Source organism: Triticum urartu, unplaced genomic scaffold (assembly GCF_056163025.1).
Source record: "Triticum urartu cultivar PI428250 unplaced genomic scaffold, HENAU_Tu73 scaffold2, whole genome shotgun sequence".
In the NCBI taxonomy this organism is placed as follows: Eukaryota; Viridiplantae; Streptophyta; class Magnoliopsida; order Poales; family Poaceae; genus Triticum; species Triticum urartu.
Genome location: NW_028260368.1, coordinates 8,746,077 through 8,768,654, shown reverse-complemented (window position 1 = coordinate 8,768,654; position 22,578 = coordinate 8,746,077). Strand labels below are relative to the sequence as shown.

The 22,578-nt window shown below is 36.1% G+C and overlaps 1 long non-coding RNA gene and 5 other non-coding genes across 6 annotated transcripts in view; 4 read left to right on the top strand and 2 right to left on the bottom strand.

Annotated features, from left to right (window-relative positions):
• The window catches only part of LOC147952739 (uncharacterized), a 142,184-nt gene that overhangs the window by 72,543 nt on the left and 47,063 nt on the right, over positions 1-22,578 (top strand). The gene's annotated exons all lie outside the window — the stretch shown is intronic.
• TRNAC-GCA (transfer RNA cysteine (anticodon GCA)) lies at positions 15,251-15,321 on the top strand. Its single transcript has one exon. It is a non-coding gene; the product is annotated as a tRNA-Cys (tRNA).
• TRNAT-GGU (transfer RNA threonine (anticodon GGU)) lies at positions 18,942-19,013 on the bottom strand. Its single transcript has one exon. It is a non-coding gene; the product is annotated as a tRNA-Thr (tRNA).
• TRNAM-CAU (transfer RNA methionine (anticodon CAU)) lies at positions 20,972-21,045 on the top strand. The gene has a single exon. It is a non-coding gene; the product is annotated as a tRNA-Met (tRNA).
• On the bottom strand, positions 21,498-21,568 carry TRNAG-GCC (transfer RNA glycine (anticodon GCC)). Its single transcript has one exon. It is a non-coding gene; the product is annotated as a tRNA-Gly (tRNA).
• TRNAS-UGA (transfer RNA serine (anticodon UGA)) lies at positions 22,393-22,480 on the top strand. The gene has a single exon. It is a non-coding gene; the product is annotated as a tRNA-Ser (tRNA).

Sequence of the window (22,578 nt, the reverse complement as noted above, 5' to 3'; positions counted from 1 at the left end):
GTAATGAGCCTATCCTCTATCTTCTTTTTTATGTTTATATTTCAATATACCGAAACCTATATAAGACTAGATTAAATATTAAGAGGACTCTTCCGCCTAGATAAAAATATATCATGGTCAGCAAAGTTGTTTCTTTATTTTTATTTGCCCCTCTAGTTAATAATTTCAATTTCATTAAGAAAAACTAACTAAATAAATGGAAAATGAAAATTAATAGAATTCTTTTTTATTTTTTTTTTCTTCAAATCCAAAAAATTTCTCTTTTTATACATAGGTCGTCGATTCGGCATTGGTTAAAAAAGGGCAGGGTGCCCCCCTTTTTTTTCTAGTAAATAGTTCAAACCATTTTATCGATATGAGTGTTCTATATCAGATAAATTTTACATTAGCTATTTCCCGTTTAAATTGGTACGAATACTAATATTGTTGTAGAAAGAGTACCTCTTTTTGCCTGGACTTCAAGCAGTTTAGCTTTAACCGTGTTAATGGTCTCACATTCTTGGTTTATAGAGAATCAAAGTTGATTTACCAATGAGTCGCGAAATGCTATGGTTCTTCATATGATTTCTGAATTTATTCAGAAGTAATTCGTCGAGATCGTGCACCCTTTTCTTATTTATCCGAAAAATACTAAAAAATATTATAAAGTGCAAGCCGGATAGATCCAATCTATTCTTGAAATAGACAACTCGCACACACTCCCTTTCCAAAAAAATCAAAACACCAACCACTACAGTTAGATTTATTAGATTTGTTGCTAAAATATCGGTATTAAGCCCGAAACTGCCAGCGGATGGCCAGTGAGCTAAAAAAACGAAAGAATGGGTTACATTTTTCATATGCTCTCCTCTTATAGATAGGACGAACAAAGAACAAAGTTTTTCGATCACTTACTTCGCTCGCCCTTTTTTGATCGGTTTTTTTAATGCAAATAGATTCAATCTAGTAATTTCTTTTAGATTAAGTCTTACGTCTTGTTTGACCGGTGAAAGACTTCCTTTGTTGAAATGTTCTGTTCCCAAAATTCCTAAAATAAAAGGAAAAAACTTTCCACTTTCCTAAACTAAGGACGGGAAATAAGAAGGTGAGCATATCTTCTAAATTAATAATACTCAACTCAGCCCTTCCTAGAATGGGGTATTATCTGTCCCGATAAATAGATAATTCCAGGAGTAATAAATAGGAGTAAATTAAATAAAGTATTGATATAATTGGAATTGTGGAAGCAAATACCAATTTACTAAAAAAAGAAAAAAGTATCTAATCGAAATCGAAAGAATTTTTTTTTTAAGATTAAACAAAAGGGTTCGCAAATAAAAGCGCTAGTGCCACAACTAGTCCATAAATTGTTAAAGCTTCCATAAAAGCTAGACTAAGCAATAAAGTACCTCGTATTTTACCTTCTGCTTCTGGCTGTCTCGCAATACCTTCTACAGCTTGTCCTGCAGCAGTACCTTGACCAACTCCAGGTCCAATAGAAGCAAGCCCTACGGCCAATCCAGCAGCAATAACAGAAGCAGCAGCAATTAGTGGATTCATGGTGAGTAGTTCCTCGTGTCAAAAAAAAGAAATGGTTAAGGATACAATCAACCAATAAATTCTTACTTCTAAGCTCTATTGGGGAGAAGTAAAGTAACTAAAAAGTACAAATTGAAATCAAATTGAAATGATAATGTGAATTGTCCGAACTACATAGAAGGGAATTCCATATCCATATATCGGATTAGATAATGAATCTAACCTAGGAATATATAATATAATATCCTATATATATACATTTGTTTCTTCTATTTTGTTTGCATATTTTCTCATTTTCTATTGAATCGGATTCTAAAATCATTGCTTAAAGTGGAAACCTGCATAAAAGAGGACTCCACTTATAGACATTAAGGATATTATAGTATAGATCTAGCCTGACTCCACCCTCCTTAATGCATATATACTTTGAAAATTCCATAATATAGTCTATTCTATTCTCTCTCCTACAACTCTAGGCTATATATTCATACGCATTTCTAACTATTTTTTTGCAACCAAGCAGATTATCTGGAACCATGCATGAATTGAGCTAAGCTGCAAAAAAAAAAAATACTATTTCCAAAAAGAGTCAATTCAATGATGACCCTCCATGGATTCACCTATATAGGCTGCGGCTAATGTTGCAAAAATAAGAGCTTGAATACCGCTTGTAAATAATCCAAGAAACATGACCGGTATAGGGATTACTAAGGGGACTAAAGAAACAAGAACAACAACGACTAATTCATCCGCCAATATATTCCCGAAAAGTCGAAAGCTAAGCGATAATGGTTTTGTGAAATCTTCTAGGATGTTAATTGGTAAAAGGATTGGAGTTGGTTTAATATATTTCTCGAAATAGCTCAATCCTTTTTTGCTAAGACCAGCATAAAAATATGCCGCTGACGTGAGTAAAGCTAAAGCAACAGTAGTATTTATATCATTCGTGGGCGCTGCTAATTCCCCATGGGGTAACTCTATAATTTTCCAAGGTAAAAGAGCACCCGACCAATTCGAAACAAAAATAAAAAGGAACATAGTTCCAATAAAGGGAACCCAGGGACCATATTCTTCTCCAATCTGAGTTTTGCTCAAGTCTCGAATAAACTCAAGGACATATTCAAAAAAATTCTGACCGTCGGTCGGGATGGTTTGTGGATTCCGAACAGCTATGACAACTGAACCTAGCAAGATAGTAATTACGACCCAAGAAGTGATGAGTACTTGGGCATGAATTTGGAAACCTCCTATTTGCCAATAGAAGTGTTGGCCTACTTCTACACCCGATATATCGTATAACACCCTTGAGTGTTTTAATGGAACAAGGTATAATATTCATATTGTCCTCTGATAAAAATTGAACTTCAAAAAAGGAATTCTTTTGATTCAACCATCTCTTTCTCAACTCAGCAACTTGAAGTATTAATCTTATATTTAGGATACCAAGAAAGCACATCAGATCATAATATATATCAATACCCTCTAATATATATCAATATTCCCCTTCTTTTTTCTATGCAAAAAAAATTCTATGCAAAAAAAAAGATATAGTAAAGTAAGTGATTCCATAAATTTACGCAGTTGCCCAAGAATTCACTATATATTCTTAATCAACGATTTCTTATATAGAGAGAACGGCCCTCACAAATTGAAAATACTAATTTGTTAAGAATCAATCGAATTGAAGTCATAGTGTCATCGTTGGCTGGAATCGATATATTCGCGAGATCCGGGTCACAATTTGTATCGACTAAAGAAATAGTAGGAATCCCCAAAATGGCACATTCCCGAAGAGCTATATACTCTTTTTGCTGATCAAGGACGATCACAATGTCTGGCAATCTCGTCATATATTTGATCCCGCCGAGATACCTTTGCAAAGTAGATAATTTTCTCTTCAAGATTGCCACATCTCTTTTTGGGAGATGGTGGAATTTTCCCATTTTTTCTTCTGCTCTTAAGTCTCTAAATTGAGAAAGTCTAGTTTTCGTAATCGACCAATTCGTTAACATACCACTGAACCACTTTTTATTAACATAATGACAACGAGCCCTTATTGCAGCTGATGCTACTAAATCTGTTGCTCTTTTTTTGGTACCAACAATTAAGAAACTTTTTCCCTGACTTGCTGCATCAAAAACTAAATCACAAGCTTCTGATAAAAAACGAGCCGTTCTAGCGAGATTTATAATATGAGTACCTTTACGCTTTGCCGAAATGTAAGGGGCCATTTTAGGATTCCATTTCTTAATACCATGACCAAAATGAACTCCTGCTTCTATCATCTCTTTCAAATTAATGTTCCAATATCTTCTTGTCATTTTTTCCACACTTCCTTTTTTTTAATCCTACCATTCCATTACGGAATTTAGTTCTTTTTGAAGATTAAGAAAGATCCGAAATAGCTTGAAATAAATAATAATTGTTCCGAGAGAACCTTGTACTAAGATAAGAGTTGGCCATTGATACATGGTATAAACATAACCACCTTAATGAATTAACTGACTTGTTTTACTTATTAAAATAAAAATCTTAAAAATCTAAAATTTGACCTGTTAGTGTTCTAAGTTCAAAAGTCTAGTAAAGTAAAAAATATTTTTATGGGGGTTCTTATGTCTCATAAAAATTGTTTGTTACGTCAGAATCTGAAGAAACTAATTCTGTATGGAGAAACAAAAAATCTCTCATTTCCGACGCGAATAGATTTTTTTTTTTTATTTCGAAATAAAGGTTCTTGTCTTGTGGGGAACGATGCACAAATTTTTGGAATCCGGTACCAACAGGTATAATCCCCCCCAGAACTACGTTTTCTTTCAAGCCTTTCAACCAATCAATGCGACCTCGTAGGGCAGCTTTTGCTAAAACTCGAGCAGTTTCTTGAAAACTTGCTTCAGATATGAAACTTTGGGTATTCAGGGAAGCCCTTGTTATTCCCAATAAGATTGCCCGATAATAGATCGATTCATCCAAAGCTCGTCCTGCTCGTTCCGCTCGCAATAGTCCGATTAATTCCCCAGGCGAAAAAACATTAGACATTCCATCTTCGGAAACCCGCACTTTTGATGTTACTTGGCGTATAATAATCTCTATATGTCTATTATGGATCTGTACCCCTTGGGATCGATAAACCTTTTGGATTTTATTAACCAAAGAGATACGACTTTGGGCTATGGTTAGCTCAGCTCCAATCAAGAATCCCCAAGGGACCCCAAGAATTCTTGGTATACGCTCATTCCAATCCTCAATTCTCCTTTCGAGATTCGGGGATAATGAATCAATTGAACGCGCTTCAAAGATTTGTTCCACTTTTGGAAGACCTTGCGTTATGTCACTAGATCTCGATTTTTCATATATAAACGTAACTAACCTATCTCCCTTGTAAAGGATTTCTCCATAATGACCATTAACAGTTGCTCCTGTAGTGGCCAAATAAGGTTTAGCTGCTCTTATAACAAAGGAATTCATATTTACAATGAAAATTTGACCGGATTTTTTTATGTGCGATTTAAATAGACATACATTTTCACAAATAAATTGTCCAAGGTGAATTATTGCCAATGTCTCTTCCCAAGAATCATGATGGACAAAGTGACAATTCAAAAGGAATGGATCCAACATTATGTTACTATCGAAATTAGAAATCCTTTTATTTTCATCTATTAAAGAGTATTTAAGTTCTTGAAGTACTTGGAAGGTTTGTTTTAAATTGTCAACGAACAAATATTTTTTTAACAGGATTTTATTATGCGTTAGTAAATAGTAAGATGAAGAAAAATGCGATATACTAGCTACAATAGCGCCTAAGGGCCCAAAAATTTCTCGAATAGGAATTCTAGGATTCCATTCTTTTATCGCATTGGGATGTTTTGAATTCTTGAATAAACCAATTCGAGAACAGTTGGATGCCGACAAAATCATCAAAGAGTGGTATTCTTTATTTCGATTCAACAAAGTGCCAATAGCTTCTGGATGTTGGCTAAGTGATTCAATCTTCGCCTTGGAATAAAAAGAATTGATATTGGCGCGATCTAACCTATTATGGGGAATCGGTCCTGCACTTGTCCTACCATACCTTTTTCGTGTATACGAAATAGTGGACTTGACTAACTCAATTCTTAGGAAATCGCGAATAAGATCATTTGCTCTTACCTCAACAAGGGAAGCACCAGCCTTTTCTTTTTCTTCTTGTTCCCAATTCACTACTAAGCAAGTTCTAACAAATTGACTATTTGTGTGATAAATTCTTTGAGTTAACTTGCTATTTTCATGAGAAATAAAATTGACAAGTCGAATTTGGAGATTATTTTCTTCTTGCAAGAGATCCTGCGGGAAAAGTGTTGCTAAATTTCTTCCTTCGTCCATTTCATATGCCACTGTAGGGCGAACGGAAACAAAATACTTTTCCTTGCTCTTGAGAATTTTTTTCCGTTGAACATAGACCCAATTTTTCCTTTTTTTTGATTCCTTAGAATCTTTTTTTTGTCTTTCTGGCGGTATCAAACAGCCACCTAATATCTTATCCGCCTCTTCAGGAAAATGAATATCTCCGGAAAATATTTTGAGTTCCGTATGGCTTTTTTTTCTCTTCACTCGGACCAGTCCGCCTAGTCGACTTCTTGTATTTTTTGTGAGTTGTGTATTCACTCCAATAATACTATTGTCAAGTATCTTTAGGGATGAAGATCTCGGCAAGATATGAAGTTCTTGAAGAATGAAAAAAAACCGATCTACTTCTTTTTGGTATTTTAGACTAAATTCTTTTGTTCCTCGATGCTCAATCAAACCCTCTTTTTTTAAGATGGAATCTTCCTCTGGGCTCTCGTATTCGTCCTCTGAATCTTCTTCTGAGTCTTCCTCTAAAGTACCATATTTTTCCTCTGCGCTTTCCCCGGGGCTGCCATATTCGTCTTCTGAGTCTTCCTCTAGAGTTCCATATTCGTCCTCTTGGGTCCTATATTTGCTCTCTGGGCTCCCATATTCCTCTTCTGAGTCTTTCTCTAAAGTCCTATATTCGTTCTCTGGGTTCCCATATTCGTTTTCTGGGCTCCCATATTCGTCTTCTAGGGTTTCATATTCGTATTCGTCTTCTAGGATTCCATATTTAGATTCTTCTAGGGTTTCATATTCATATTCGTCCTCTCGGGTCCTGTATTCGTCTTCTAGGGTCTCATATTCCTCTTCTGAGTCTTCCGCTCGAGTCCTATATTCTTCTTCTAGGGTCCTATATCTAAATTTAACAATTCCTGAACCCTTTTTATCTTTTCTGTATCGGGGATCGTCAAAATAAGCAAAAATAGTATTTCTACGTAAAACACCCATAAGGGGGATTTCAATCGAAATCCCAAAACAGGATATTAGTTCTTTCTCTTGTTCTTGATGATATTGTAATGGAATGACGAACCTATTTCTTCGCTTTTTCGCCAACAAATCTGAATTATCTTGAAAAATAGAAGGATAGATAAAATTCCAATGGCCATTGGACATGATTCGATCCGACGTTGAATAATCAAGAATTTCCCTATCTTTTTTACCATAAGTATTCATTTGATCTTGATCCTTGTGGAGTGAAAAAGACGCTATACTGGATCTGCACATACTTACTGACAATATCCATAAATGGCTTGTTTTTGGTAATCGGCGAAGATTACCATATTGATATTCGGGCGCATGGTAAACATCAGTACTCCAGTGCATTTCGCCGTCTGATTCAGAATAAATATGCTTTTGTACCCTTTCTTTAAAATGTAAAGTGGACGTTCCGGCACGAATCTCCGCAATTACTTGTTCGGATTTTACATATTGATCATTTTGCACTAGAATCAAGCTTTTTGAGGGAATATTCACACTATATAGAATATCTTGACTCTGAATAGTTACATGCAAGTCTATATAACATAGAAAAGCAGGCTGCCCATGACGGGTACGTGTGGGGTGAACCAAATTCTCATTGAATTTTATTTTTCCATTCGAAGGGGATCGTACAAGGTCGGCAGTACCCCCTGTGAATACTCCGCCAGTATGAAAAGTTCTTAATGTTAGTTGAGTCCCTGGCTCCCCAATTGATTGACCTGCAATAATACCTACGGCTTCTCCCAATTCGACCAGATCACTATGAGTAGGACTCCGGCCATAGCATAATTGACAGATCCAAGAAGTGCTTCGGCAAGTAAAGGGGGTTCTAATATATATTGGTTGTGCTCGAAATGGTTGTGCTCGAAAGGCAGTTATGAATCGATTGACTAATCCAATTCCAATATCTTGATTTCGCGCGGCAATGCATCGTGAACCGATATATATATCGTCTGCTAATACACGACCAATTAGTGTTTGGACAAAAAGTTTTTCCGTCATCCCATTTTGAGGACTTACAGAAATACCTCGGATAGTACCACAATCTCTTCTACGCACAATAATATGTTGAACTACTTCAACAAGTCTACGTGTAAGATATCCAGCATCTGCTGTTCGCACAGCAGTATCTACAACCCCTTTGCGGGCTCCATAGCAGGAAATTATATATTCTGTCAAAGAAAGTCCCTCGCGTAAATTGCTTTGAATAGGTAAATCAATCATTTGTCCTTGAGGGTCCGACATTAATCCTCTCATACCTACTAATTGGTGTACTTGAGATGCATTTCCTCTGGCTCCTGAAAAAGACATTAGATAGACTGGATTAGAAGGATCCGTTATCCGAAAATTTGAATTCATTTCTTGTTTCAAATATTCACTTGTCGCATACCATATCTCAACAGATTGGCGTAATTTTTCTACCGCGTGTACAGCCCCATAATAATAGTGTTTCTCCAAAAGAAAACTCTGTTGTTCCGCGTCTTGGACTAACCATCCCTTAGAGGGTATTGTTAAAAGATCCTCGATTCCTAACGAAATCGATGTAGTAGTGGCTTGATGGAAGCCCAGAGTCTTTAGTTGATCCAGTATATGGGATGTATATCCCATTCCAAAATGATCTATTAATCTGCTAATAAGTCGTTTCATACCAGTTCCGTCTATCTCTTTATTATGAAAGACCAGATTGGCCCGTTCCGCCATACATAAGTACCCCCTTTTCGGCTGAGTAGGATTCGACAATTGCTGAGTAGGATTCGACAATGGGCCTGAGTCAGTGATTCGAAAATTTAATTAACTTAATTGCCTCAATCTCAATCTGGATTCGCGTGGCAAATAATGATGATACTAGGGAAATCGGAATGCCCCCCGAAAGGGGAGGGGCATCGCCGAATCTAACTTTCTTGTTTAGGTAGTGTATGAATAGGCCTGACTAAATCCTTGTATGGCTTCCTCTATTTCTCTATAAAAAGAAATATGACCAAGAGTGGTTCGAATGTATATCGAACGAATTTCTTTTTTTCTATTTCCCATTATTAGATAGTGGGCATAAATCTCATGATAAGTCCCCAAAGATTCATATTGAACTTCAATCGGAACTTCTCTTGACCCAATGACGCGTTGATCCAGGTTCCATCGTAGCCACAAGGGACTATCTAAACTGATTAGTTTTTGTCTATAAGCTCCCAGTGCATCATAAGAACTAGAAAAATGGGGTTCTTTATCTTTCCTATATTTAAAATTATTATTATTATTGTAATTTACTTTTAGATTTGGGTAGTTTCTGCAACTATTATATCTATTTGCACAAATACCTCGACGCTTTCCAATCGTTAATACATAAAGCCCGATAAGCATGTCTTGGGTTGGTACGCAAATAGGATCCCCAATAGCGGGAGATAAGAGATTCATATGAGAAAACATAAGTAAACGGGCTTCTGCCTGAGCTTCCAAGGATAAAGGTAGATGAACAGCCATTTGATCTCCATCAAAGTCCGCATTGAAACCCTTACACACTAATGGGTGTAAAGAAATAGTACGCCCCTCTACTAAAGTGGGTTGAAAGGCCTGTATGCCTAATCTATGCAGGGTAGGTGCTCTATTTAACAGTACAGGATGTCCCCGCATAACTTCTTGAAGTATTTCCCATACAATGGGTTCTTTTTCCCAAATTTTCCTTTTAGCAATCCTTACATTAGAAGTGGCGCGTTTCGTGATTAAATCGCGAATTACAAATAGCTGAAAAAGCTTTATTGCTATCTCTAGAGGTAATCCACATTGATGTAATGAAAGCGAAGGACCCACAACAATGACAGAACGCCCCGAGTAATCGACCCGTTTCCCAAGCAGAGTCTCGCGAAACCTTCCCTCTTTACCTTCAATTACATCTGAAAGTGATTTGTATACTTTATTGTGACCATCCCTCGTCGGTTGCCCGCGGGACCCACTATCAAGAAGTGTATCCACGGCTTCTTGTACCAATTTTTCCTGGCACATTACTAAATCTGCTGGCGCTAATTCACTTCTTTTTAATAGATAGGCAAGATTGTTGTTCCGACGGATAACTCTCTTATAAAGTTCATTAATGTCTGAAGTCACTACTTTATCTCCAGACCTATAAACAATAGGTCTCAATTCGGGAGGAAGAACCGGTAATAAGCACAAAACCATCCATTCTGGTTCTACATTTGTTTGAATAAAATGTTTCGCCAATTGCATGCGTCTAATCAAAAAAACTTTTCTTATTCGTCTTTTTCTATCTTCCCACTCATCTCCACTATACCCCTCGTCTTCTAATTCCTTCCATTCGACCAAAGAATTCTCTATAATAATTCGCAAATCCAAATCTGCTAATTGTTCTCTAATAGCACCTGCTCCTGTCGCAATTTCCCGATTTCGAAATGTTGCAAAGCCTGGGGTAGAAAAAAAGGGAGAAATGCTGTGGTTACAGGATGCAATTTCCTCTTCGAATAAACCTCGTAATCGTAAAAAAGTGGGTTTTTTAGTGCTGGGCCTAGCAAAAGAGAAATCGCCGTATACTAGGCCCTCCAACTTCTTAAGAGGTTTATCTAAAAGATTCGCGATATAACTAGGAAGACCTTTCAAATACCACACATGAGTCACGGGACATGCGAGTTTGATGTATCCCATTTGATATCTTCGTATCCGAGAATCCACAAATTCGACCCCGCATTTTTGGCAAAATCTTTCGTCTTCGTTTTCAGCTCCGCTCGCTCGAGAATTGCCACAAGCGCAAATCCCGCTTTTTATGGGTCCAAAGATTCTTTCGCAAAACAATCCATCTTTTTCTGGTTTATCGGTTTTATAATGAAAAGTAGAGGGCCTTGTGACTTCGCCAACGACTTCTCCATTAGGTAGGTTTTTGTTAGCCCAAGCCTTTATTTGTTGAGGGGAAACGAGTCCAATTTGAAGTTGTTGATGTTTATATTGGTCAATCATAAAATAGAAATAAGAAAAGAATTTATATTTATTCCGATCAAACTTCCTCCCTATTAACCTGGAAGTTCTTTTCAGATACAAGGAAATGATTCAGTTCTAGAGCCAAAGATCGTAGTTCTCGAACGAGCACTCGAAAAGATTCTGGAGGATCCTCATGATTAGGTATTCTTTTTCCCCAGATCGTAGCATTAAGTATTTCTTGGCGAGCTATAAGATGGTCAGATTTATAAGTAAGTATCTCTTGTAAAATATGAGCAACACCAAATCCTTCTAAAGCCCAAACTTCCATTTCTCCTACTCGTTGTCCCCCTTGCTTGGCTCTTCCTCTAACCGGTTGTTGTGTAACAAGTGAGTAGGGCCCAGTAGAACGCCCATGAATTTTCTCATCAACTTGATGAATTAATTTTAAGATATAGGACTTCCCTATTAGAACAGGTTGCTCAAAGGGGTCGCCTGTTCTTCCATCAAATATTCTGCTTTTTCCCGGGTACTCGGGTTCAAATACCCATGGATTTTTTGTTTCTTTACTGGCTTCATATAATTCTGAAAACACAAGTTTTCTTGAAGCCTCTTGCTCATATCTCTCATCAAAGGGTGCTATTCTATAATGTTTCTTTAGCAGATCCCCCGCTAATCCGAGCGAGCTTTCAAATATTTGTCCCACATTCATTCGGGAGGGTACTCCTAAGGGATTGAAGACCATATCAACGGGTGTTCCATCTTGCAAATAGGGCATATCTTGCCTAGGCAAAATTTTGGAAATGATCCCTTTATTCCCATGTCTTCCGGCTACTTTATCCCCAACTTTGATTTCACGTTTCTGTAAAATATATACACGAACCATTATGTCGAGCGGGTCCCTTTGGATCCATTTCACATCGATAACGCGCCCTCTTCCACCTATAGGTAATTTCAGAGAAGTTTCTTTTGAAGTGGAAACCTCAAGGCCAAATATGGCCCGTAATAATCCAGCTTCCGCGATATAAGATGATTCGCTCGCTATCTGAGGCGTTAATTTACCTACTAAAATATCACCAGTTTCTACCCAGGATCCCAACCTAACAACTCCATTTCTGTCCAAATTGCGGAGTAAATGTTCTTCTAGATGTGGTATTTCTTTAGTGATTTTTTCAGCGGAGCCCTGGCTTGTCGTATCCGTCTGAATTTCATATTTCCGGATGTGAAAAGAGGTATAAATATCTTCATATACCAAACGTTCGCTAATTAGTACTGCGTCTTCAAAATTGTAACCTTCCCATGGCATATAAGCTACTAATACGTTTTTTCCTAAAGCAAGTTCGCCCCCAATTGTAGCAGCTCCTTCTGCTAAAATTTGTCCTTTTTTAATGGATTTACCCCGTGGAACCCGGGGTTTTTGGTGCATACAAGTATTTTTGTTAGAGCGACGGTGGGTTAACTAAAGGAATACTTATAGTCTTCCCACTACTTGATAAAAGTATCTTATGACTATCAGTAGAAATGATCTTTCCCTCGCGTTCGGCTATAATGGAAACCCTCGAATCTAGAGCTGTTTGGCGTTCCAATCCAGTTCCAACAATGCATTTCTCGGACCGAGAAAGCGGAACTGCTTGGCGCTGCATATTAGAACTCATTAAAGCCCGATTCGCATCATTGTGCTCAATAAAAGGAATGAGAGAACCCCCAATAGAAAAATATTGGAAAGGAAAAATACTTCTAACATGAATCTGTTCCCATGCAATAGTCAAGAATTCTTGACGGTATCTAGCCGGAACAACCTGTTCTTCCTGAATACCTTGATTCAAGGACAAAGAATTTCCTGCTGCTATCATATAATATTCATCTCTATTTGGTGATAGATAAACCACCTGTCTCTCTTTTTTTTCTTTTGCTTTCTCAGCAGATATTTCATAAAACGGACTCTCTATGGATCCCCACAAGTGATCAATTCTCGCATGAATTGTTAAGGATCCAGTAAGTCCAACATTGATTCCTTCAGACGTGTCAATTGGACAAATACGCCCATAGTGACTCGGATGAATATCTCGGCTCCGAAAACTTGCGGTTCTCCCCGTCAACCCTCCAGGACCTAAACAACTCACTTTTCGCCCATGAACAGTTTGTGTCAATGGATTCGTTTGATCAAAAACTTGAGATAACGGGTATGTGCCAAAAAAGGTCTCATAAGTAGTTATTAATAAAATTGAAGTTGAAGTTGGAGTTACCAAAGTTTGGGGAGTCGGTTTCGATTGACGTATGAATACTCTACGAATAGTTTTTTGAACTGCATGTTGTAAACGACCAAGAGCCAATCCGAATTGATCTTGTAACAGATCCGCAACCGAACGAATACGTTTATTTTTCAAGTGATTCATATCGTCATCGTCAAGTATACCCGTTCCAAATTTCATTCCAATCAAATGATCCGTAGCGGCCAATACATCTCGTGGTAACAAGAATGTATTGTTCTGAGGAATATCAAGATTAAGTCTCCGATTCATATTTCGTCGACCAATCCTTCCTAATTCACATTTTTGTTGAAAAAATTTCTTTTGTAATTCCTCGCATAAGGACTCCGAAAATACCAGGTCCCCACCTACACAAGCAAATTGTTGATAAAACTCCAAAATAGCTTTTTCTTTTGACTCAATCCTCTTCTTCTCTTTAGCATTCGGGAAAGACAAGAAAATTTCAGGGTAGGAAACATTATCCAGAATTTCTCTTAGATTCGAACCCATAGCTGATGATAGAACTAGAATAGATATCTTTTGTTTTCTACTCACGCGAGCCCATATCCTTTCTTTTTTATCAATTGCTAATTCCGATCTCCCCCCCCAATCTGATATTATAGTGCCAGTGTAGATAGAAATTCCCTTATGATCTAATTCCGAGCGGTAGTAAATACCAGGACTTAGCAATATTTGATTGATCACAATTCGGTATATTCCATTTATAATAAAGGTTCCTAAGGAATTCATTATAGGAATGTTTCCGATAGAAATGGTTTGCTTTTGCACATCGAAACCAAAAATTAATCTCGCAGATACATATAATTCGGAAGAATAGGTGAGTGATTCATACACAGCATCTCTTTCTTTTATCGAGGGTTCTAGCAGTTGATATCCTTTCGCAAATAATTGAAATGCAATTTCGTGATCTGGATCTTTAATTGTTGGAAACTTGTCAAGTTCTTCTGCCAAGGCTTGATTAATGAACCTACAAAATCCCTCGAATTGGATCTGACTAAATCCGGGTATTGTGGACATTCCCTCGTTTCCATTCCGGAGCATCTTAATCTTAAGTTTCCTGTTTATCAAAGAAAAATTCCATTATCAGCTCACTCTTCATCAATCCCTATGGATCGATCTAGCAATCATGGAATCTATATTCTGTTTACTGAATCACATGAAATTCTAGGGAACTCCACATACGTATTTCATATATGTATTTCATACATATGAATAGAGACCATTTGGACGAAAGTTCGAGTTTGCCAGGGGTACAAATGAAATGAAAATGAATTGATAAAACATTCCTACAAAAAAAATTCTGCCACTTATACTTTATGTTATGATATTCTAATCAGATTGGATGGCAAAGATTTCTCATTTTATCTCCTTTCTATGAATGTAATAAAGCCGTAATATAATATACTAGAAAGTTTGACTTTACTTCGATTTAGAATAGCGTGCTTACTTTAATTTCTCAAAATAATTTGAGGGTTCTTTTTTATTTCGGATCGGAGTAGTATAATTGCTAGAAAATTCAGTATTTCATTGTGGAATTCTAAAATAAAGTAAGTCCCTTTTTTAAGTACATGCCAATCTAGTTATCCACCTCTCCCCATATCCATGCTTTTCTTTTATCGTAATTTCACTTGGGTACGCCAAGATAGTCAGGTTATACTCTATATCAGAGCAAATTTCCTTTTTTTATTCAAGATATTTAATTTAATACTTTGAAAAATTAAAGCATGATTCCCCATAGAGATATGTACATAAAGGGGATCTTTGGATAATAATGCTGTTCGGACCTAAAGTTTACCTATACACGGATTAAGCATAAAGCCATAATATTTTATTATGCCATTGAAGGGGGGGGAGATAATACCGATTTAAGAGTAGTTCACTACTGCAATAAAAAAAAGAGAATTCTAGTTAACGGTTCCAATTTATTCTGAATTTTGCAGCCTGTGAATAGAAATCCACTTTTTCTTCTTTTTCATCTCAATAGAAAGAAATGGGAAGTTTTATTGTGTTAACAATGTATGTTTTAAGATAGAATCTATCGAGGAGAATAATAGAAACTGGATCAAAAAAAGCAGGAATAGATTTTTTGAAAAAGATTGGAAAAAAGTAAGTAGAATTATATTCAAAATAAAAGGGGCTTTTCGTAAGAAAACGTGGATGAATACTTGCTGTTTTCTAGATTTTTGATCGGATTTTTTGGCGGCATGGCCAAGCGGTAAGGCAGGGGACTGCAAATCCTTTATCCCCAGTTCAAATCTGGGTGCCGCCTGATCAATAAAATACTTAGGTTTTTTTTATAGTGCTGATCGAATTCGATAAATTTTTACTTCGCATAAGTTCGGGCAAGAGAGTAACTGGGCCTGCCGATACTGGGTTTAGAGAAACCATACCATAGTTCTATCCTCAAACTAGGGTTAGGGTTTGTTTTGACGGTAGTGGCCAAAATGGTTATCAATAGGGGTGAGGTAGTGTTTCCTTATTCTTTTATTATATGAATTTGAATTGGTTCTTAATTGAGATTCGATTTGATAATTTTAAAATACGAGGATAAGATGTCAGAAATCTTGGTATCCAAAGAAAGGTCCCTAAGGGGCATTCTTTTTTTTTTTCAATCTAAGATTCAAGAAGGGACTCCACGAAAGAATATCAAGACTTACTAATTATTATACATTTTTTTATCGTACATCTTATGTTACCTACATACACTAAAGTAAGGACTACTTAATTCTAACGAGAATCAGATTAAATAGGTCGATCAAAAATCAATTTAGGAGTTGTATTATGGATAAAATCTCTTCATTCTTTCATAGAATGATACAAAGCAAGGCTGCAGGGTTTAGGTCAAAAATAAACATTAGGTAAGGTAGGTATCCAATAAATATTTATCTATCGATAATTTTATGGTATATTCGGGCGTCCTTTGCTTAAAAAAAAAAAAAAGAGTAACAAAAGGAATAAAAAATCTTCCTATTCCCGCTTCTTCTATTCAGGACATCATTCCCGTACTCTTTCTTTTTTAAGGAAAAAAGGGCTATAGTATCTCGTATTTTTAATGCTCTCTAATTCTACCAGAATTCCTATAAGAATTTGTTAGGAGTAAATTCCTTGAACTGATTGATCCATGGCCTTAGGGCGGAATCCCTTTTTGACTCTGTACCCTTGATTCCACTATGATTATTGATCAATAGTAGAATAATCCCTTCATAGAAATAGGAGACATAATTTAGATGGATATAGTAAGTCTCGCTTGGGCTGCTTTAATGGTAGTCTTTACATTTTCTCTTTCACTAGTAGTATGGGGAAGGAGTGGACTCTAGGGATACTACTAATTGATTAAGTAATCAAATTGTTGTATCAATTCTTTTCTTTAATGGATCATTTTGCATTAATCATTTTGTCAAACGTTATTCTTTAATCTTTTTCTTTAGTTTTGTTTCACTCCTGTAAGAAACTCTTGTATTGTAAGTTGTAATGTAAGAAAGAGCCATTATACCAATTCAGAATTTCTACTAGAAATGACGAATGGTTAAAAAAAGTTCTATACATAAGAAAATTAGACTTTCTTCCACGGAACTATTCACGGCATATCACACATTTTCCATTTCCTTTTACTTTTTACTATAGTCTATTCTTCATATTATTTTTCTTTCCTTCCATGGATTCTTTGGTCAAGAATTGTCTTAGATTTTTTTATTTTGACCTGATTGAAATTAAGTGGATGCAATGAAAAAAGAAATTGAATTAGACTACTTAACTATTTCAATCTACTAATCTATTCTATGTAGATTCAAAGATAATATAATAGAAAGAATCTAAAGTGTCGTAGAAAAAACTATATGTAGTTCTTTCTACCACACTTTAAGATTCCAACCAGATCCTTTCATTTAAGACTTGGATTTTTTTTATTTAATCCCTTTTTAATTTCTTCAATGATTAATTGGAATTCCAATTAATTATTTTGGCTGACTGTTTTTACATAAATAATAAGTAAAAAAGAAGTAGGAACTAGAATGAACAGTGCAGTAGCAATAAATGCGAGAATATTGACTTCCATAACCTCTTTATTTTTTATTTTCACAATAACTCGGGATGTAATCCCATGGAGAGGAAAAAGGGGTATCTTGTAAATTCAAGGGTAGGGCTTGCATTCTGATAATACTGAATCAATTCAATATTATGAATATCGGATCTATCAAATCAATTCATGGATGAGAGTTATATTTCACGGATGAGAGTTATATAGTATAACATAGGAAGATCCTCTATCCACACTAAGACCAAAATGGGTTTTTTGATTGGATTAGGAATTCCCTCTTTTTTAATCCTTTTCTACTTTTTCTTTTCTATATCTCTAACCCACGAGCTTTCTTAATCTTATACTTTCTTAATCTTATACAATTTCCCTTCCTTTTTCTTATAGTTATACATACAATTATGTATGTATTATATGACCAACTTTCACTTTCTATGGGTCACATAGACATCCAAATAAGCAGTAGAAGTGAGATGGGGAAAAGAGGTCTGAAATAAAAAGGGAATACGATTTATGTATGGATTCCGGTAAAATACCGGTACTCTATTCCATAAGAGTGGAATAGGAAATTAAGATGAGGATGGTATCATCATAAAGAAAGATAGAGTAATATAATATCCTAAATTCTACTAATCCACATATCGTATGTGTGTCTTTCTTTATCGATTGGGAGTAGTGAAAAAAAAATTCCTATATGCCCTCCCTCCCTCTTTAATGAGAGATGCAAAATAAAAAAGTGAAGTAAGGGTGCCCTGTGGGTATTTGATCTTGCTCCCTGCCCCTTTTTTTCATGGAAAAAGGAAATATCAATTTCTCCATTCATTGAACCCTAGTTCGGGACTGACGGGGCTCGAACCCGCAGCTTCCGCCTTGACAGGGCGGTGCTCTGACCAATTGAACTACAATCCCCGCGGGGTGTATGGCATACCCATTCTTAAATAGAACCATAAGAAGATTCGATTCGTCTTTCGTACTCTAAGAAATAGACGAATCATATACTACATACCCACATATTATATTATACGTGGGTATAGTGAGAGTGACATAACTAGTATGTCGTGATTTTTTATCACTAAAAATGGATAATAATCCAGCCTTCAATAAGAAAAACTCTTTTGTTTGTAAGAAAGGAATGAGAGAGATATGGATTAGAAAAAAAAATTTCCCTTTTTTCTTTATCTTTTATTTCTATAGATCAGACATTTTATTTTATGGAAGAAAAACAAAAGGATTTAGTTCATACTCACGAAGCCCTAGATTTTTGGTTTGGGCCGAGCTGGATTTGAACCAGCGTAGACATTGTCAACGAATTTACAGTCCGTCCCCATTAACCACTCGGGCATCGACCCAGGAAGAATTTATTCTAGGGTTTTTGCTAATCTATGATTAACCTCCTTTCATAATACTCCCTACCCCCAGGGGAAGTCGAATCCCCGCTGCCTCCTTGAAAGAGAGATGTCCTGAACCACTAGACGATAGGGGCATCACTAGACGATAGGGCCATATACAACCGCTCGTGATTATACTATAATCATAGTATGAGCAGTTTTTTGGAATTGTCAATATACTCGAAAAGTATAAATAGATCCAAAGCAAAGAGTTTTTCCAACTTTTCTGTTATGTTTTCATCTAGGATTTTTTTTAGTTGATCGTTATAGATTAATTCTCCGTGCTTCATTTAGTGTTCATACCAAAAATGCATCCATCCCGCACTAAGTCATAAAATTCTCTAAAAATATAGAGAAAGTTTCAAAAACAAAGAAAAAAAGTGAATCAATTTAGTAGAAAAGTACTCTATCAGATTCGAACCAACGACTTACGTCTTAGCACGAGATTACTCTACCACTAATTTAAAAAGCCCTTTATCGGATTTGAACCGATGACTTATGCCTTACCATGGCATTACTCTACCACTGAGTTAAAAGGGCTTTTTATTTAATTCAAAAATTAGCCACTTGGATTTCCCATTATGGGTCTACTGCATAATGTACATATTATATATATAATATATAGAGATAGAGAGAGAGACATTATGTAGAGATTGTATATGTATATATCGATATCTTGAGAGCTCAAAATAAAATTAATAAAAAAAAACATACCCTACATAACATATCCAACTCTTCTTGGTTCAGGGTTTTCCGTTTCCGAAGACTAGTAAAATAGGCGGATTCTGGAACCCCAAGGATTCAACGGTATATGGATATGGAAAATATAAGATTTCCGATCCTAGCGGGAAAAGGCGGGGAACAGATACCCAATAGGATATAGGATCCTTGGGAGGAACTTTTGGTAATGGCCTTGATCCTCTATGCTATTTTTTATGTGTTCTTAGTTCTATTGAACTTTTTGCATTCTTTTAAACAAGAATCTAATAAACTAGAATTGAGTCAGTGGAAAAAAGGAGAGAGAGGAAAGTGTTAAATGGAGAGAGTCGACTAATCAGAGACTTTTAGGATCTTCTTTACATCAGGTAAATCTGTCGGCCCTGTCCGTTTTTTTCTTTAAGTTACGACTCTTTGCTGCTTACTTCTATCAAGCCATAGGGAAAGTCTATGATGAATTTGGAAAACTCATCTCACTCTTACTCTATGGCTCGGACTTAATGGGGGAAGAAAACATCTTCCATAATTTCTTTTTTGTTCAATTCTGGACAAAAAAGAAAAGGAAAAAAGGAATTTATAGGGACAGTGTTACCCCCTATATCCCCTAGTTTATATTGTAGGAATAATAAAACAATTTAGCAGTCTGACACACTTACGTCCTTGCAAAGTAAATAATTATTATTGTAGTCGTAACCGTAGAATAGGATCCTAATCAAAATAAATACATTTGGTTCAGGCGCTATTAGCATGGTAAGAAAAGATTTTTTTTACAGACCAGAGGGGCTATCTAAATCCTAAAGTAAAGGCGAGCGATCGAAGTAGAAGTACCAACGGCTCAGTGTCATGAACCTTCTCCATCTGATTCAATAAGGGGGAATTAGCCTTCTTGTCAAATGGCTATCCTTGACAAAGGGTACCATTTATACCATAATCTACAATGTAGCGGGTATAGTTTAGTGGTAAAAGTGTGATTCGTTCTATTAATAACTGAATTTGAAATGATATACTTAAGGCATCCTTAAGTTTTTTATTTTTATATTCCGATGAAAACTTTAGTTCTTATAAAGGATTAAATCCTTTTCCTCTCAATAGCATATTGAGGAAGAATATACATTCTGGCGATTTGTATCCAAAGACTAATTTAAATTGCATCCAAAATAAAAATAGGATTATGAGTACAGAGTCGCGAAGCATAATTTTGCATTGGATTAAGTATTCCAATTTTGAAAATATGAGTAAAGGATCTATGGATGAAGATACAAAAAAGTTGATTTCCAATCGTAACTAAATCTTCTTAAAATAAGGAATAAGGAAGCCAAATAGCTAAAAAACGATAGTTTTGGTTTACTAGAACCATCCGCATATTGTTTCAGCTCGGTGGAAACCCAATTCTTTTCCTCAGGATCTCTTGAATGAAATTAGGGAACGAAGTAAGTAGATTAGATGAATTTAGATAGAATTTCTATCTCCTACTCTATAAGGATCATCTAGAAAGCGGAGAGCTTTGGTTCCATTCAAATAGAAAAGCTGACATAGATGTTAAGTGGTGAGAATATCCATAAAGGAGCCGAATGAAATCAAAATTTCATGTTCGGTTTTGAATTAGAGACGTTAAAAATAATCAACCAACGTCGACTATAACCCCTAGCCTTCCAAGCTAACGATGCGGGTTCGATTCCCGCTACCCGCTCCATTCTGTATAAAAGGAGTATTCTATTTGTCTAGACATGTTAGAGGCTTGTATTCAAGCCTTTTTTGTCCACCAGTTTCTGGTACTCCAGAGCGGAGTAGAGCAGTTTGGTAGCTCACGAGGCTCATAACCTTGAGGTCACGGGTTCGATTCCCGTCTCCGCACTTAGCAGTCTGTATAAAAGGACTATTCTATTTCTCTAGATATGTATGGTAGAGGGGCGTATCCAACCCTTTTTTATTCATTAGTTCCCGGCCCTAGAGGGCAAAATTGAGCAGTTTGCGAAGTCACTTGCCTTCAAAAAAAGAAGGCGCAAGGCCTCTCCCTACCCTGCAGAAAATAAAAATGAAACGAAAGGGACAGTCTACCTCTCCCTTCCCTTTAAAAAAAGTTTGCCCGTTGTTTGTCTCAGTTAATACCCAATTTTTGGAGCTCTGTTGGCGAGTTCTATTTCTGCCTCTGGAGCGCCCTCTTTTTTTGAGTGGGATGCAAAGGAAGGGTAAGATAGTAAGGGATACGGCACTAGACTAACACCTAATTAATACTTAATTTAATATAAGTAGTTAAACAGTTAACTAGACTAAACTTTTTATCATAGTACTTTGATAAATTAAGCGGGCGAGCGGCGGGAATCGAACCCGTATCTTCTCCTTGGCAAGGAGATATTTTACCATTGAACTACGCTCGCTACGGTATATATTTTATAGCGTATATCCGCCTGGGTCGACCTTCTATGTCTGGGTCGACCGTTTCATTTCATTTTCTATTATATTAGAGTTTTCCTTTTTTTATTATCTGTCAATGAATATTCTAATGGGAATGGAATTTCATAATACTGAAAGAGAAGAGCTAGCAATTCGGAACGCAAATTGCGTTTTAATACGTCTCACTATTCTAATTTTTTAGAAGAAATGGCCTTTATTATTTCTTTTTTATGGGGTTAATAAATATTAACCAAATTTCATTTAAGAAATGAGAGAATTCAGAATAGCTACGAGAAAGACTAGTCCAATCCATAATGATGTACCGGAAAATACAACATTTTTATTATTTGACCAACCATCAGGAGAAGCAAATACAAGGGGTACACTAATTACTAAGACTGAGGAAGTCGCAATTAATGCAAAAACAGCTAATTGGAAAGCAATAGTCATATTTCTAATCCTCCAAGCTACCATCAAATAAAGTTGACTACATATTTGATCCCTCACTTAAACCAAAATTGTAAAAAAATACAAGAAGTAGGAGGGGTTTAATCATGAATCCATTGATTCTTCTCTTTAATTCAAATTTATTACTTAAACCGCTTTTTTATTTGGATATGGGGGTGAGAAGAGATTATTTACTCTTTATTTCACAAGCGGGTATAGCGGATCCTGTATCCGTGTATACAGTATACAGAGATATATCGAAAAGGAACTTGTATCTGATATCTTTCTAGAGGCTAATAAATCTTTTTATTTTTTATATGGCTATGTTCTATTTGTAGGAGTAAAATAAGGATTAGGCTGTGGAGAGATGGCTGAGTGGTTGATAGCTCCGGTCTTGAAAACCGGTATAGTTCTAGGAACTATCGAGGGTTCGAATCCCTCTCTCTCCTTTTGCTTATTGAATACGTTTGTTTCTTTCATTTTTATTTATTTTTTTTTTCTGTCCCTTATCTTTCTTTCATAAAAAGGAATGAATGGCTCGGCTAGA